Raw genomic sequence first — 7,169 nt, 5'->3', positions numbered from 1 at the left:
AGGAGTCTATTGCTTCCTAACTAAATAAACTAAATAAACACAAAATAACTCATTCCCTATACATAATTCTATTGTAAATGAAACCCACCCCAGACCCCACAACTATACAACTTACATAATGTTCTATCATGTTCTCTTTCAGATTGTGCCACAAGCACCTGATTTTATGTTACCAGGACAGTGCCCTGACCGCCCTGCAGAGGTAAGATTGCCATTTATAAGCACATTACTGATATCTATTTTATCACTGCATTTGTTATATTCACAATTGCACCAGGAGGTTCTTTCATATCTTCTTATCTACTATACACAATGTTTTACTAAAAAATGATCTTTGCTTATAACATAATGGTGGCCTGATGGACTTCTCATGTCATTATTCTGGTCATTATGCTGCATTAGCATATTTGAGCCGAAACCTGGAGTGGATCCTTCAGGTAACGTATATTAGAAAGATATTCCAGATATATTCTGTGTCTAGGATCTATTTCTTATTTTGGCTTCCTAATACGGATTTATAATAGTGAGTAGAAAGTTGTGTCACTGGCCTCATAGACCAGGAGTTCCTTCATACATGGTTCAGCTGTTCATAATAGAAGTTGAAGTGGAAAATATTTAAAATATGCTCATAAATCTCTATATGAACAGACCATACCAAGAGGTTTGTGGATTTTACACTGTTCTTATATAGATCTAGATGACAAATTATTGAAAAATATCTGATCAGAAGCTTCTATATAGATATTGATAACACTCACTAATGCTCTCATTGCAGGATCCTCCAAGAGTCACCGCACAGTTAGGAGATTATTATGAGGTATCTATCTATCTATCTACGTATAGAAAGTCCAAGCGGCACTATCTTGATTGGAAAATGGCTGGGTGCAGGCTACCCAGGACTGGGCCTTGAGTCCTCCTGTGTATATTTCAAAGAATTGTGCAGCACTCCAATTTCGTGAAACGTAGTCAAATCTTTATTCCATAGTGAGTAACATACAGCGACGTTTCGGCTCAAGAGAGCCTTCCTCAAGCTTGAGGAAGGCTCTCTTGAGCCGAAACGTCGCTGTATGTTACTCACTATGGAATAAAGATTTGACTACGTTTCACGAAATTGGAGTGCTGCACAATTCTTTGAAATATCTATCTATCTATCTATCTATCTATCTATCTATCTATCTATCTATCTATCTATCATCTATCTGTCTATCGAAAATATATCTATTACATTTGTGGCTTCTCATTCTTCAACATAAAGCCTCAGCTTCCTCTTCCTAATAGATATCTTTTCTGATGGTTGTGTTCTCTCTCTTCACTATAGGAGGATACAGTGGGACCGCTCTCCCCTACTGCAGGATTCAAGGACCAGGATGATGTCTCAGAGGTTTGTTAAATGGACTGAGCTGTAATACAGGACTGGGGCTATGACTGTTTTGTTGTGTTTCTCATTGGATACCATTCAGGGTTGGTACCTCCAAAAAGACAGATCTGCTTAGATTTTCACTTATATTTCTCTTCAATTCCCCAAATTGTTGGAATCAAAGCTGTGGCCATGGGAATTCCCGGCCATCGTCCTTTTGTGGCAAGCAACTTTTGATGCTATCAACATCTTATTACATTGCCATCTCCATTGTCCCTCACAATTGGCCTTACTATTAATAGCTATGGATTCTCATCACACATCACAGAATTGTGGTTGCTCATCTCCTGATGGCAACTAAATTGGAAATTACTCAGCATTGGAGGAAAGCTAATTTTCTACATTAAATGAAATTATCACCTTCGCGCCAGTGGGGCGTTAATGGGGGTGCAGCCTGTGGGGAGTGGGGTGGGTATTGCACATACCTTATGTTGGATAATGAATTGAATATAAAATATATGATGTATTCTGAGCTTTTGGCTAAATGTAACTCTATAGGCATCTATTCATATAACCAGTCACCAGCACACTCTCTTCACGGACATAACAGAATAGAACATGTTTCCATGTGTTTAGTCCACCTACTTTATTATATAGACAGTATCCCTTACCACAATAATATTATAATAACATAACTAACCATCACTCCCTCCATTGTCTTTTTATTCTCAGAGTTCTGAAGAATCTTCTGATACAGACTCGAGTCTACCACCAAGTCCATTTGATGTGGTAATATAATCTTTTATTTCTCTTTATGCCCTTTACACTTCTGGATGTCTGTACTTTTAGGCTCATGAAACTCTATGGGGGGGGGGGGATTCATGATTGCTCCTGCGCTATGAAAATGATATTTTGCACCAAAAAAGTCTAAAATGCCTTTCGACACATTCATGAAGGCCGTTTTTGGCTGTTTTTCAACTTGTCCGACAAAGGGCCGCGGCCTTGGGAAAGGGCGTGGATTTGGAGAAAGGGGGCTTGTGGATATTACACAATTCTCATATAGATCTAGATGACAAATAATCGAAGAATATCTGATCAGAAGCTTCTATAGATTATAATAACACTCACTAATGCTTTCATTACAGGATCCTCCAAGAGTCACCGCACGGCTAGAAGATTATGATGAGGTACCTATCTATATCTCCTATCAATCTACCTACCTATCTATCTATTGATCTATCTGAAACAATTACATGTGAAACAGGTACATATACAGGTCATTAGAACCAGTGTTGCCATCATTACTATGGACAGGATTACGGCACATATCTTATGTTGGATAATAAATTAAAATACATGACACATCCTGAGCTTTTGGCTAAATGTAACTCTATAGGAATCTAGTTCATATAACCAGTCACCAGTACACTCTCTTCATGGACATAACAGAATAGAACATGTTTCCATGTCTTTAGTCCACCTACTTTATTATATAGACAGTATCCCTTACCACAATAATATTATAATAACATAACTCTAACCATCACTCCCTCCATTGTCTTTTTACTCTCAGAGTTCTGAAGAATCTTCTGACACAGACTCGAGTCTGCCACCAAGTCCATTTTATGTGGTAATATAATCTTTTATTTCCTCTTTATCCACTTCTGGGTGTCTGTACTTTTAGGCTCATGAAACTCTACGGGGGGGGGGGGCTGGGGGGGGGGCGTGGGTAATTCATGATTGCTCCTGCGCTCTGAAAATGATATTTTGCACCAAAAATAGTCTAAAATGCCTTTTGACACATTCATGAAGGCCACTAGTCCATTTTTGTGGCTGTTTTTCAACTTGTCCTGCAAAGGGCCGTGGCCTTGGGAAAGGGCGTGGTTTTGGAGAAACGGGGGCTTGTCGTATGGAAATTAGCCCATGTGCCCAAAAATCAAGGAGGATGCACCAAAAAGAGGCAGACGGTTTAGACCAGATAAAAGCAGGTGTAAAAGTAGAACTCAGTCCAAATTAATTATCACAATAATAAATGTGGTGCAGCACAAGACTAGTGGTGACCAGCTGTGCCCTGTCACACCCCGAGACACAATAATGAATCTCCCCTATATGAACAGACCCTAGCAAGAGGTTTGTGGATTTTACATAATTCTCATATAGATCTGGATGACAAATAGTTGAAGAATATCTGATCAGAAGCTTCTATAGATATTAATAAGACTCACTAATGCTCTCATTACAGGATGCTCCAAGAGTCACCGCACAGGAAGAAGATTATGATAAGGTACCTATCTATATCTCTTATCTATCTATCTATGTATCTATGTATCTATCTATCTAAAATATACCACATGTCAAACAGGTACATATACAGGTGATTAGAACCAGTGTTGCCATCTTCACTATGGACAGGATTACGGCACATATCTTATGTTGGATAATGAATTGAATATAAAATACATGACACATTCTGAGCTTTTGGCTAAATGTAACTCTATAGGCATCTATACATAAAACCAGCCACCAGTCTACTCTCTTCATGGACATAACAGAATAGAACATGTTTCCATGTCTTTAGTCCACCTACTTTATTATATAGACAGTATTCCTTACCACAATGATATTACAATAACATAACTCTAACCATCACTCCCTCCATTGTCTTTATATTCTCAGAGTTCTGAAGAATCTTCTACCTCAGATGCGAGTCTACCAATAAGTCCATTTATTGCGGTAATATAATCTTTTTTTTCTCCTTTACACTTCTGGGTGTCTGTACTTTTAGGCTTTGTGTTTAATTTGTTGAATTTGTCTCAACAGACCCCCTACAACTCACCAGACCTGTCTTATCCAGGAGAAACACCAACTGATATAGAGTCACCTATGAATATATTTCAGGTTTTTTTTCCTTTCCTTACATATATTACTGTATAAGTGAAAAATCCTAATGTACACACATATATTTATAATTGGATAATATATGGATAAACCACTCACCTACCAATAACTCCCAGATGGGCCGTTTTTGGCATCCTCCCACATGAAAATGGTTGTTTTGTTACATGGATCTAGCAGGTTTCTGGGGGTACAGCGTGGGGTTAGACCGCATCGCAGGCCCATTTGTTGAACCTCCATTTGAGGATTAGTGGGTGTCATAATTGGGGATGGTCCCCAAAGAAGAGCTGAACAAGTTTCAGCTTATTCATCACCTCTCTTATTCAATGAGCTCGTCGGTAAATGACGAGATCCTGGAGGAGTTGTGTTCTGTTTTCTATACTTCATTTGATTCGGTGCGTCGCTACGGTACGGCTGCCCTTATGACTAAGATTGACGTGGAAGCAGTGTTTCGTCTGTTGCCAGTTCACCGGATAGTTTTGTTTTTCTGGGTTGTAAGTGGGAGGGGCAATATTTAGTGGATCTTTGTTTGCCGGTGGGTTGCTCCATATCTTGTTCATACTTTTAGATGTTTAGTAGATCTGTGGAATGGGTCGTCCAGAGGGAGGAGTTAGATGACTCAGTTTTTCATTAGGCTACGTGGTTGCAGGAAGGTTTGGGATCCCTTTAGCCCGGGAGAAGACGGAGGGTCTGTGCAATTATTAAGTTTTTTGGGTATGATGATCGTTTCCAACAGAATGAAGTGAAGGCTGCCAGACGACAAGCTACAGGAGATGCAGGTGGTGTTCTGTGGGGCAGGAAGATGTAGCTGCGGGATTTGCAGTCCCTCATAGGGAGGATGATTGGCTTGCAGGGTGATGCCCAGGGGTTGTGTATTTTGCAGGCATCTGGGAAGGGGGACATCAGTAATTCGTCATCCCGATCATTTTGTGACTTCAGAGTTACAGGATGATGTGAAGATGTGGGAGTAATTGTTCGATCAATACAATAGAAGGTTTATCATTTAGGAAGGTCCAGTGTCTAATTTTAATTTGGAAAGGTTTACAGATGCAGCTAGGAGATCTTATTTAGGGATTTATTTCCAAGGGCAGTGGTGTGCAGTGATCTCAGGGGTTGGTGTCCAACTTATGTTACTTGAGTTGTTCTTGATTGTGGTGGCTACAGAAATATGGGGTGACAAGCTGCGTTCACTTTAATTGTGATCACTTGGACGTGATACCATTAGTAGCCATTAATAAACAGTTGGCTAGTTCCCCTCCTGTTGTCCACTTATTACGTCACCGGGTCTTGCGACAGTTATTGCTGATCGCTGATTATGTGGCTGTACATTTTTTCCGGTGTTAAGAAAGAAGTGGCTGATCCTTTGTCTTGTTTCCAATGGAGGCAGTTTTAGGAGCTGTCGCCAAGAGTGGATGAATATTAGATGACTAGTGCTCTGTGAGGGCTCCTGAGTGCACCCGTGGCATCATGGGTACTAATGGCAGTCTATGTGATGCCCTGTGTCCTGGCAGGCATCACTGTTATTTTTCCCAACTCTGCATTTTGAAAAGGAAAACTTTTTCTGAGGAGCTCAGAGAGGAGGCCGCTATGGGGTCAGGTAGGAAATTAAGTGTTTTATAAAAAGGAATTGTGCAATCCCCTGTGGGACAGGAAAGCGTTATTTAGGATTTTTTTTTCAATTAAGTGCTGCTTACCCTTTAGGCTTTTAAATACTGAGGTCACAGCATGTGCCTCCACCATAATGTATGAAATCAGGTTAAAAATTAGAATCCCCCACCATTTTCCTTTAACACACATATTCATAAATAAATAAAATCCTAAACATTTTTGGTATCCTATAATCCCTAAATGCCTGGCTACTGCAATCAGATCTGCAATTTCTCTTCTGGTTCAAAAACTATCAACATAGAAAGTTGCAACAACAACCAGGAACATTCCCTGTGATGCACAGCTATGTGATGTGTTTCCCATGGTGCTGAACACAGCGCTGAGATTGCTGGATGCAACCTCTATGAATCTTCATCTCCTCTCTGGAGAATCTTTTGAACCACAAGATATATTGCAAATCTAATAGTGGAAATCAATTTTAGAGACATTTTTGGTGTTCTTTGATATACTACATGACCACCTCTGCCTTTGATTCCAAAGAGCAATCTTTTCGACATAACCTCAATTTCCTTAAAGATCGGCTCCCTCACCCATTACTTGGTGTTACAGATGAGGGACTTTGACTCATCCTGTAGTATGACAATGTGTCCCTTAAAAGAGTTCAGGTTCTTCACATTAAATTCTTGAATTTTATCTCAGCAGCGCCCTGGATCACCAACAGAGGGAACCCGGCCCGGACAGATACCAGATAACATTGCTCAGGTTTGATCCCCGTTTCCTTTTCCATCTATGTCTTATATACCGTTTATACTCGAATATAAGCTGAGGCTCTTAATTTTACCACCAAAAACTGGGAAAACCTATTGACTCAAGTATAAGCCGAGGATGGTAAATGCATTGGCCACAGCCTCCCAGTATATAGCCAGCAAGTCCCCTGTAGTATATAGCCTTACAGCCCCCTGTAGTAAATAGCTTTAACCCAGTAGTAAATAGCCTGCCAGGCTCTGTAGTATACAGCCTCCCAGCCCCTGTAGTACATAGCCTGTCAGCCCCTGTAGTATATAGCCTGCCAGCCCCTTGTAGTATATATCCTGCCAGCCCCCTGTAGTATACAGCCTTCCAACCCCCTGTAGTACATAGCCAGCCAGCCCCCAGTAGTACATAGCCAGCCAGCCCCCAGTAGTATATAGCCAGCCAGCTCCCAGTAGTATATAGCCAGCCAGCCCCCAGTTGCATAGAGCCAGCCAGCCCCCTTAAGTATATAGCCAGCCTGCATTAAAAAATAAACTTACATACTTACTTTCCGGCA

The 7,169-nt window shown here is 40.5% G+C and overlaps 1 long non-coding RNA gene across 1 annotated transcript; it reads left to right on the top strand.

The window, feature by feature from the left end:
• Nucleotides 1-1,323: 1,323 nt before the first annotated feature.
• LOC140116446 (uncharacterized) lies at nucleotides 1,324-2,544 on the top strand. Its single transcript, XR_011852757.1, has 3 exons — nucleotides 1,324-1,381; nucleotides 2,090-2,146; nucleotides 2,503-2,544. It is a non-coding gene; the product is annotated as an uncharacterized lncRNA (long non-coding RNA).
• The last annotated feature ends 4,625 nt before the right edge of the window (nucleotides 2,545-7,169 follow it).

The sequence above is a fragment of the Engystomops pustulosus genome, chromosome 2 (assembly GCF_040894005.1).
Source record: "Engystomops pustulosus chromosome 2, aEngPut4.maternal, whole genome shotgun sequence".
NCBI lineage: Eukaryota > Metazoa > Chordata > Amphibia > Anura > Leptodactylidae > Engystomops > Engystomops pustulosus.
This window is presented reverse-complemented; position numbering and strand designations above follow the sequence as displayed.